Source organism: Nelumbo lutea, chromosome 2 (genome assembly GCF_056320005.1).
Source record: "Nelumbo lutea isolate HS-2025 chromosome 2, American lotus-T2T, whole genome shotgun sequence".
Classification (NCBI taxonomy): Eukaryota; Viridiplantae; Streptophyta; class Magnoliopsida; order Proteales; family Nelumbonaceae; genus Nelumbo; species Nelumbo lutea.
This window is the reverse complement of record NC_142685.1, coordinates 29,916,184-29,926,934: the sequence shown is the minus strand read 5'-3', so window position 1 is coordinate 29,926,934 and position 10,751 is coordinate 29,916,184. Positions and strand designations below refer to the sequence as shown.

General features: G+C 39.0%; 1 long non-coding RNA gene across 1 annotated transcript; it reads left to right on the top strand.

Annotated features, from left to right (window-relative positions):
* Positions 1–8,789: 8,789 nt before the first annotated feature.
* On the top strand, positions 8,790–10,127 carry LOC148869546 (uncharacterized). The gene is made up of 3 exons (XR_016107038.1): positions 8,790–9,087; positions 9,171–9,254; positions 9,570–10,127. It is a non-coding gene; the product is annotated as an uncharacterized LOC148869546 (long non-coding RNA).
* Positions 10,128–10,751: the final 624 nt, after the last annotated feature.

Genomic DNA, 10,751 nt, shown 5'->3' with positions numbered 1-10,751 from the left:
AGGAGAGATGTAAAAGAAAAAGTACAATAAGCCTTTCTAAATTTCCTTAAGGGCGGATACCCCTCTTGTCTCCTAAAGACATGCTGCATTACTACATCTCACACCCCCCAAGCCATGTAATTTGTCTCATCTCCACCCCAATCAGCACAAGGCCCCGCCAATTGGACGGGCATGATCAGGTTGATTCAGAATTGCAACAATTCTATTTCCAAATCCTTGAAAATTTCTCACAAGTTGATGTGAAATTGTTTTAGTGCTGTCAATTGGTCGGGTCTGATTTGGGACAGGGTGGACCCGTTCTAAACCGATTATTAATCAGTTTTATATATAGACCCAGAACTGAACCCAGCGGCCGAGCCAAATATATTGGTGGGGTCCTTGGCCCCCAAACTTTCCGTCAAAACTAGCAAGTGGAGGCAGGGTTAAAAAACTAGTGAAGTGGGTCCTTGACGCTTTCAAAACTTGAACTGAAAGGTTAAGGATGACTATCTTCTAATGCTTCTCCAACTCCAAAAATAAAAAAAAATATTTATTTATTTTATAAAATCTATAATATACTCAAACCCTTCCACGCTTGACCCTTCCAAACTAATATATATATATATATAAATTTGACTATGATGCCGAAAAGACATAATATTCAAAAACTTATAATCAATCAACGGACATCTTAAAAATGATAGCTAATGGGGTGGATTTTCATTAACATTCATAAAGAATTTTGATTGATTAAAGCCTTTATAGTATATCATATATTATAACAACTTGAATCTTTAATTTTGATAGTATAACCCTAATAAAAATGACAATAAATAGTAAATTGTTTATATACAAATACAACAAGTATTTTAACCAAAATTGTCTTATATATTCTTTTAAATTTATCCTTTTAAACATAAAATGTAATAAAATAACATATAATTGATTTGGGTCTCACTCTGTTGAAAGAGAAAGAACGAGTCCCGACCCAATAATCAAAAATTAATTTGGACAAACCCGACCCATTGACAATCTTAAAATTGTCAACTGCTGGATCTGACTTACTTATGGGAACTGCAATAAATTAATCCGGAGTTTTTGGTAATTATAAAGCATTTTCTTTGCTCAGCCAAAAATCTAGATTTATGTTTTCATCCGAAGAAATAAAAAATGGAATAATGGAAATATATCATTGGATAAATCGGCAACCATTCTGTATTTAATGGAAATAAATGAATTGTGCCACATCAGCAGACAACGGCTCAGGGGAGGTCGCTGCCCACGTGTAGAAGGGGACAACTGGAGTAATTTGACGGCGACAGACGGCGTTGAAACTCGTCGTTCATGACGCCTTATTCGTGTAACTGTCGCCGTTAACCGAGGCTGGTAGTTTTGTGACTTTTGTCTTTAGCTGCCTTCTTGAACACTCCACGTGGATGTCAATATCTCGTCTCTACAACGAAATGACGTGGCATGACAAAGTTCCACGTCGGCAACGTCGGCTCACGCGGTCTGTCTTCGCTTTGTTCAGCAGGGAGAAAACATCTGGCGACTTCTGTCGCGCCACAGTACAGACTTCTCTCAAATCTAACAGCGACAGCTCTTCTATGGTCCGCTTTTCTCTAGCCATTTGATCATCCTCGTGGCCCACGTGTCACAATCGAATAGATTGATTGCATAAGGCGGGGTCCACATAAGTATGGCAACAACGTGGAGATTGGCTTATTCTCCTAACAGAAAAACCGTTCAACATGATCTCTATGTCCACATCTCACCATGAGATTGAGGCCACATGTCTGAGATGTGCGGACACATTATGTTGGAACGTGTTGTAATGTGTTTTATTTTATTTATTTTATTTTTTTTTGTAGGGGTGAAAATTATTAGGTTAAAATTGAAAAATCGAATAAAATTTCGGTTTTGATTCTTCGGTTTGATTTTTTTTGGGTTTTGGTTAATCCAATTCAATTAATTTGGTTTGTAAATATTTTTATTTCGATTTTGATTTTTAGAATTAGAATTTCGGTTAATCGAATAAATTGAATTAATTGAACTTTAATATATAATATGTAATATGTAAAATATAATATACAATATATTATATATTTATATATTAATATATAATATAATAAAAATTGATTCCATAATATATTATAATATATAATATACATTATCTATTATAACATATATAATATAGTATATATAATTAAAAATTGTTTTTAATCAAAATAACCAAAAACAGAATAAAAAAATTAATTTTGGTTATTTCAATTTTCTTTATAATTCGATTTTGGGGGCAGAATTGGAATGCCAAGATAGTTAAAATAGGCCAATTAGGGTTGAACCCAGTCAACCAAATAAATATGAGTTTTTTTTTTTTTTTTTGGTTTAAGGTTCTCACTACTCTCAGAGCCGGTTGATGAATTTAAAACAAAAGCCTGTCAATCCAATTTTGATACATTTCCGGGTCTTTGATCACCGAACCTTTTATTACCTGGTTCGCTCATCTGGTCCAGCCCGGGTTTATTTATGAATATCAGCAGGAATATAGATTATTCCTAAATTCGATATTGTGTATTTATTGTCGAATCAAGCTGGTCCGATGGTAGAACCACCTCAGTACATGAAACACATGGCCGAGAGATATGGCGCCCTGAACCGGAGTACGGATCACAGCGCTCTCATTGTCAAAATGTTTGCCCAAAAGTCGAACACACATGCTCTCAATTTACAAATATTGGCCGACAGAGCGACATCACATTCTTTAGAGAAGACAATGGATCCAATTTACATGGTTAAATGTGTTTAGAAGAAGCCTATTTTTTATCGAGGTCCTAACTCCAAAGTTCAACAAACTTATTCAGTTCATCTGCGCTGTGGTTCATTCTTCAAACTTTAAATAGGGGAATTATTTATCAAAAAAAAAACAAAACTTCAAACTTTGGGGAATCATTTTTATATGGGAAAGTATCTTGTATTTTGGTTGAGTGAGAATTTGCTCTTCCAACTTTAAAATGTAATAATTCAATATCCAAATTTTAAAATGTGAAAAATTCAGTATTCAAACTTTTAAAGTGTGATAGTCTAGTACTTGTCGTTAACCAGTCCGTTATAAGCCGTTAAGTGATATTTGAAAAGTAAAAAATTTCTTTCAAATGCCATTTAATTCTCTTTATGAACTATCCAAACATTGACAATAAAATGGACAGTCCCAAATTATAGATTCTTCTAAACAATCACCTAACTTTTTTGAATAGAAGATGCTAGGATTTGGGACTGTGTTCAGATTTTTGTCAATGTTTGGATGGTCGATAAAGAGAATTAGATGATATTCAAAGGGAATTTTTGACTTTTCAAATATCACTTAATGGCTGATTAGTGGATTGGTTAATGACAGGTATTGGATTGTCACACTTTTAAAGTTTGGGTACTGGGTTGTTATATTTTGAAAGTTTGGATATAGAATTGTCACATTTTAAAAAATTTGGGGGGTCAAATTGTAATTCGAACCAAAGTATAGGGTACTGATATGGAATTTTCCCTTTTTATGTTTTTTGGTGAGAAAAAAATTGAGAAATTAAGGGGGTGGGGGCAATAAAATGCATGTAGGGTTCACTAATATTTATTAGTGAGATTCTGTACTTGGAAGGACACTGAATGATCATCTTAACTATTTAATTATCAGCAGTTTATTGTTATATGCTAGGCCAAATTAACAGGATTAGTGGTGGTAGAGATGAATGTACAGATCCACTAACATTCGAGTCTGGATCACCTGTCAACAAAATACATTCCAACAGCCTATTAACATGATCTGACACCACACATTTTATAATAATGGGTCATAGTTTCGTGGTGAAATGTAGTGTTAAATCAAGTTGGTAGGGGGTTGGAATGCGTTTTATTGACAGGAAATCCCAATTCCTAACTTTCATTATGGTTGTGTTTGTTTTTAGTGAAAAATTCATTGATGCAAAACTCGATCGATGGATTTAAAATTTTAGTGGACCGTTATAATTTTCTGATATGATTGTCAATGTAAATGGGGAGGTTTACATCGATTATGGATAAAAAAAATTAAGTGATGGGGACCATTATAAATTCATATATAAACCTTACATTGAAAACAAATGTGTGAAACTATGGACCAAAAGTAAAATTTTATACTTGAAAACAAATACGAACTGATGATAAAAATTTTACATCTATTCACATTTACACCGAAAACAAACATAGCTTATATGGAAAGATTACCCTTAAACAGATTTAGAATATCTGAATTTGCTTTATCGATAAAGCATGGCTGGGTTGCATGGCCGGGTCTTCTTAGATTCGAAGTGGGGTGGGCTCCTCTTTGCGTGTGATGGTTTGTTTGGAGCTTGAATACAGCTCCGAATCTTGAAATATAAATGGGTTAAGTTGCTGGCATTCACACCAGCAACAAAAGATGCTTTGTTGAACTACTGTTCTCCACTTGTTGTTAGTTGTTTTCTCAAGCCTCAAGTTTCAATCTCTCTTGTCTTGTCTTGTGTGAGTGTGATTTTGGGTCGTCTTTGCTAGACTTAGCTAGACAGCTTCTGGATCTTGTTTCGATGGTAAATGCTTTTGTGAAGGACCGCATTAAGGTTAACTATGTTTAACTATTTGGTAATTGCCAGGTTGAATTGTCATTAATTACAGTTCTCTCTCTCTCTTACAGGCATGAGTCACCCTATCAAATATATGGTTTAAAATAACGAAATCATCGATATTAACAGTGGACAATTGACTATTGTTTTCATCGTGGCAGTGATTGTAAGTTGTAATGTAACAACTGTTGAGGGGCTTTTTTTCATAATTTTAAATTAAAAAGTGATATTCTAATGTTTGATTAGATAAAAATTATTAAAATAAGTGTTAATAATGGTCTGATAGTCTTAAACTGACTCAAAAGTCGAAGTGTTTATTTATCGGATGGTGGGTAGTGATTCGAACATCCGGGTCAAATGGGTCATTTTATTTTAATGTTTTAACCATATCATTGAATTGAAGATATCTGATGTGACCGTTTCTGGTCACGTACCAATGTTTTGTGATGTAAAAATTTTTTATTAAGTACCTCGTTATTTGACCCGGTGGTGACGTGCCTCGGTGATGAGCTACTTGGTGGTGAACTGCTTTGTGGCGAATTGCCTGGGAGCGAACTGCTTGGTGGCGAAATCCTTGGTGGCAAACTGCCTGGTGGCGAACTGCCTAGTGGCAAACTAACTGGTGACGATCTCCCTGGTGGCGAGTTCCCTGGTGACAAACTACCCGGTGGCGAACTGCCTGGTGGCGAACCCCCTGGTGGAGAGCTACCTGGTGACGAGCTCCCTACTAGGCGGCCTGTGACTTAGAGAATGGTGGAGCTCCCTGGTGTAGCGCAACCTGACTGCCCTCTACATGAGGTGGTCTTCTCTCCTTTGTAGGCAGTGGGAGCTGAGGGACTTACGAGAACTCCATCTTTTCTTCCTCTTTGTAGGCAGCAGGAGCTGAGGGACCTGCGAGAACTGAATCAGAGGACCCGGGGGTATTTTCCCGGCGGGGGCTCTCCGACGCTTAAGTTAGCACTCTGATTGTAGAGAGCTTTGAAGATGATATTAGAGAGACGAGAGAGCTAGAGAGCAGGGGTTACCTCCATTTTTTCCATCCCCTTCCCCTTTGGGGGGTGAGGTCTTTATATACTGGAGTCCTCGCGGGTTAGGTGGGTGAAAAGCCTCCAAACGGTAAGACTCGTCACATCCCGTCAGAACCGGGGTACGGTGGTGAATTCCTCGAGGTTGTCAGGCTAGCGCTTATGTTAGGCGGCCAGGTCGGCGCTTGCGTTAGTCGGCGGGTTGGTGTCTGGGCCAGGTTGTCAGGTCGACACCCGTATCAGTTGACGGGTCGGTGTCTAAGCCAGGTCGTCAGGCAAGAGATCTTCCTACGATACGTCAAACTATTCCTGTACCGAGCTACTCTACAAGTGGCGAGTTGCCTGTGGCGAACTGTCAAGAGGCCACACTTAGTTGGCATGAGGTGCCATGTGTCACAATTCCACTGGAGGGCCAAATCTGCCCTCATCAATTGCCCCCACTCCCGAGCTGAGAGTAACTCAGCGAAGGGAGTAGATTTCTTTTGGCCCGTAAGTCAACGAGCTAGTAAGTGTTGATCCAATTCCTAGTGTGGCCCGTAGGCTTTGGGAGTGACTCGTAGTCTACTCTTCTTTGACTTTTGCCCGTGCCGGAGAGGTGACCGGGTCTTAAGTAGTAATGTGGCCTATAGGCTTTGAAAGTGACTCGTAGTCTACTCTTTTTTGACTTTGCCCGTGCTGGAGAGGCGATCGGGTCTTAAGTAGTAATGTGGCCCGTAGGCTTTGGGAGTGACTCGCAGTTTACTCTTTTTTGACTTTGCCCATGCCGGAGAGGCGACTGGGTCTTAAGTAGTAATGTGGCCCATAGGCTTTGCCTGTGAGGTGTCGAGCTATGATTGTGCTGCATTAGCTTCGTAATGCCGGTCACCCACTCCTACAAAAAGCTACTAGGAGCTCGACCTTCGGGGGCAGCACTACTAACTTTAGGTTGCTAGCTCACACGGGAGCCTTGGAAGGCTTGACTGGTAAGGGCGCCTATGTAGTTTGTTGGCTGCCAACTCTCACGGAAGCCACGAAGAGCTCATCTTTGTAGGGGGGACCTTGCGGAGAGGACTGATGAGGCATTATCTGAATTGAAAGTAAGGTTAGTAGAGCTATTTAGTCCGTTAGCTCCCTACATAGTCTTTGAGTTCATAAAAAATGTAAACTATAAAGCGATAGCTTCAATTTCTAAAAAGTGAGGACTTAGCTTTAGTAAGATGAGAACTTTTTGTAGGATGAGAACTTAGCTTTTGTAGTGTGTTCCCACAGACGACGTCAATTGATGTAACCGTTTCTGGCCACGTACCAATGTTTTGTGATTAAAATTTTTTTGGCTAAGTACCTGGTTATTTGACCCGGTGGTGACGTGCCTCAGTGATGAGCTACTTGGTGGCGAACTGCCTTGTGGCAAATTTCCTGGTGGCGAGCTCCCTGGTGATGAACTGCCCGGTGGCGAACTGCCTGGTGGCGAACCCCCTGGTGACGAGCTCCCTACTAGGCGGCCTGTGACTTAGAGAATGGTGGAGCTCCTTGGTGCAGCGCAACCCGAATGCCCTCTGCATGAGGTGGTCTTCTCTCCTTTGTAGGCAGTGGGAGCTGAGGGACTTACGAGAACTCCATCTTTTCCTCCTCTTTGTAGGCGGCGGGGGCTCTCCGACGCTTAAGTTAGCACTTTGATTGTAGAGAGCTTTGAAGATGATATTGGAGAGACGAGAGAGCTAGAGAGCAGCGGTTACCTCCATTTTTTCCATCCCCTTCCCCTTTGTGGGGTGAGGTCTTTATATACCGAAGTCCTCGCGGGTTAGGTGGGTGAAAAGCCTCCAAACGGTAAGACTCGTCACATGCTGTTAGAACTAGGGTACGGTGGTGAACTCCTCGAGCTTGTCAGGCTGGCGCTTGTGTCAGGTGGCCAGGTCAGCGACTGCGTCAGTCGGCGGGTCGGTGTCTGGGCTAGGTTGGCAGGCAGATGCCCATGTCAGTCGACGGGTCGGTGTCTAGGCCAGGTTGTCAAGCAAGAGATCTTCCTGCGATACGTCAAACTACTCCTGTATCGAGCTACTCTACAAGTGGCGAGCTGCTTGTGGTAAGCTGCTTATGACGAATTGCCTCTGACGAACTATCAAAAGGCCACACTTAATTGACATGAGGTGCCATATGTCACAATTCCACTGAAGGGCCAAATCTACTCTCATCAATATCTGCATATGAAAAGCACGCATTCAAATACCACCCAATTTAATGTTCAGTTACCAAGAATATGATGGCAAAAGGATAAACGAATCATAGTTGAGGGGATCAATAAATGTATTGGTGTGTATCCACATTGGGATGTGTTAGCATTTCATTATTGATCCCTTCAACGGTGCCTTTGCCATAAAATTCTTGGTAAATGAACAGCAAATTAAGTGGTATTTGAATGCGTGCTTTTCAGATGGAGGTTACCGTGTCATCGACATTTTAAATTAGGGTTATACGGGGTGGGGACAAAGCAAGGCCCACTAAGTATATACCATGAAGAGAAATCGACATTAACGACAGTTTTTTAGTTGGCACATGGGCGATTGCTGCTAGAAAGTTTAAGTCTTTAGCCCATAATATTAAACCTCGCAAAGTAAAGGCTTTTTCACCTCTCATCAGCTCTTCTATTTTTTCATATCTCTTTCTCACACACTTATACACACACAATCAGTCGATCATTTCTGCGATTTGTATTCTCTCTCTCTACCGGTCCACTATTTTCTCTTTACTCAAATTTTCATAGTCTTCCCACACCATCAAATAACATCAACAATATCAAACTTCCTTGGATTTGAAGTTCGAGTTGGGATGGCAGTTTTCCCCATTTTTTATGGGAATTCAACTTCCCTGATCCGATGGGTCAAGATGGGATTGTTTTGGCAGGATGGGGACGGGGACGAAGATTATTAGGAATCCCTGAATCCCCATCCCCAACCTCGACTATATATATTGTAAATATTAAATGTACATTACTTATATATCAAAATATATTTAAAACATTATTTATAATTAAAATTTTTTTATTTATTTTAAGTATTTTAAAAAATACTATTATCTAAAAAAATTTCGGGGATTTGAGTCCCCACGGGGAACCCATCCCTATCGTGGATCGAGGATGGAAGACAAATTTTATTTCCAACGGGAATTGGGGACGGGGAATATGATTCCCACCCCGAACCCGCTCCGTTGCCATTCCTAAACTCGAGTTTGTTTCGTGATGCCATCATCAACAATAGACCACTTCTTAGAATGCAGTAAGAAGTGGGAGACCTTGGATCTAAAGCTCAAATTTATTTCCCGATGCAACAGATTTCTCATAATCAGGTCACAATCATCTTGATTCAATGGAGACCCTCTCTCTCTAGCAACTGTGTTGGATTTTCTTTATTTTGAAACAACTTCATCGTCTCAGGTTTTGTGCACATCTCACATCTTTATTCGTTCATCATCATTAGAAGGTAAGATTGAAAGCATCCATGACCTAGGATAGTTATCCCCCTTTTTAGGATGAAACTTTTATCGTTTATGTTGATATTGGTAGGGAGCAACTATTGAGAAGATGAACAATGTTGTCACAGCAAAACAACTCAGAAAGTGCAAGACTTGGTTTAGATAAGGGTGAAAGGTGAAATGTTCTCCATTAACCTACATTACGCAATACATCTATGTTATCCTTCTGGTTAACATTTGAAGTCCTCTTAAGTCTTAACTTCTTACAGTACAACTAACAACCTTGAATATTTCTCACATGTTCAGTAGTTCAAATTTGACAAAGTTTTTTTTACAGGTTTCTATAGTATTTTTTTTTTAAAAACGATTTATTCTAAAACTCGGGAATTACTGAAGTTGGTATTTTTGTATTCTTAAACAACATGGTATTTTGGACATTTTATATGTATGTGGGACTTGGTCTAATAGTTTGATTTCATCCTTTGTGTAGGTATTCATCTTTGTTGTATTTTGGGAGAAGTTTCTATATATCAAGTGTTTTGAATTTTGGGAATGGATGATGTAATTTGTATTAAAAAATTTATCAATTTGAAATTAAGATGTATTTGTTTGGGTGATGGTTGAACTGGCTAAGGATGCCATATGGCTACCTCTATGGCTGTCCCCCTTTTAGGCCACGTCGATGCCACGTGTAATGGAAGAGAACGACTAAGAAGGAGTGTTCCACACAGATAAGCAAGCAAACTCTGTTTGGGAAGAAGAAATCTCTTGAAAACTCAGTGGATGCCCTCATCTCGACAACCCCAAAAGCCCTATCCATTTGGGACACGAACGTCCAACTATAAATAGGTATCTTCTGCTTGAGATAAGAGACTTTTGGAACTTCACTCTTTGAATACCTCTTAACACTATCTCTTCGGCTTATATCAACGCTATTTTAACTTGCTAGTTCTGAACACATCCCTCTCTTTCCTACTTGCTTGAGCGTTGGAGTACCTACCCGGGGAACAACTCCTTGGGCCTCTGATCTTTCTCCTGGTTGTAGATCTCAGTGCGCAGCTTCATCCTTTCACCTTGGCTTTGTCCAATTGTAGGACTATTTGATTGTGTCCTCAGTTCGGAACACCTCGGATCGGATAACATCAGTATTAATTTGTGATTCAAATGTTTTGAATGGAGAATAGACTTTTAAATTGCATTTGTAATTGATGTTTTGATTTTTGCATTTCATTCCAATGTAGATGAATGATTTAAAAAATATAGATTATATGAAAAATTATAATCTATAGATTATAATTTAAAAAATTATAGATTATATGAAGGAAAGTAGGAATAATTTTAAAAAAAATTATAGATTATATGAAGGAAAGTAGGAATAATTTAAAAAAATTATAGATTATATGAAAAAAATATAGAGTTAGTGGTGCTAAAAAATGCATCAGAATTATAATGCCAGTTAGTTTATCTTTTAGTGGCCGTTGCAACTGCCGATAAAGTAGTTTCAACGGCAGTAATTCGTTTTTAGTGGTAGCCACAAGTGGCATTTTGTTGATTGTTGGTAAAATTGTAGCGGCAGTTTTGATTGCCACTAAAAGTCATTTTTCCTATATTGTGTTGAAGGGATGTCCTACAACCAATTCAACTATGAATCATTTGGATAACCATTGTTAAA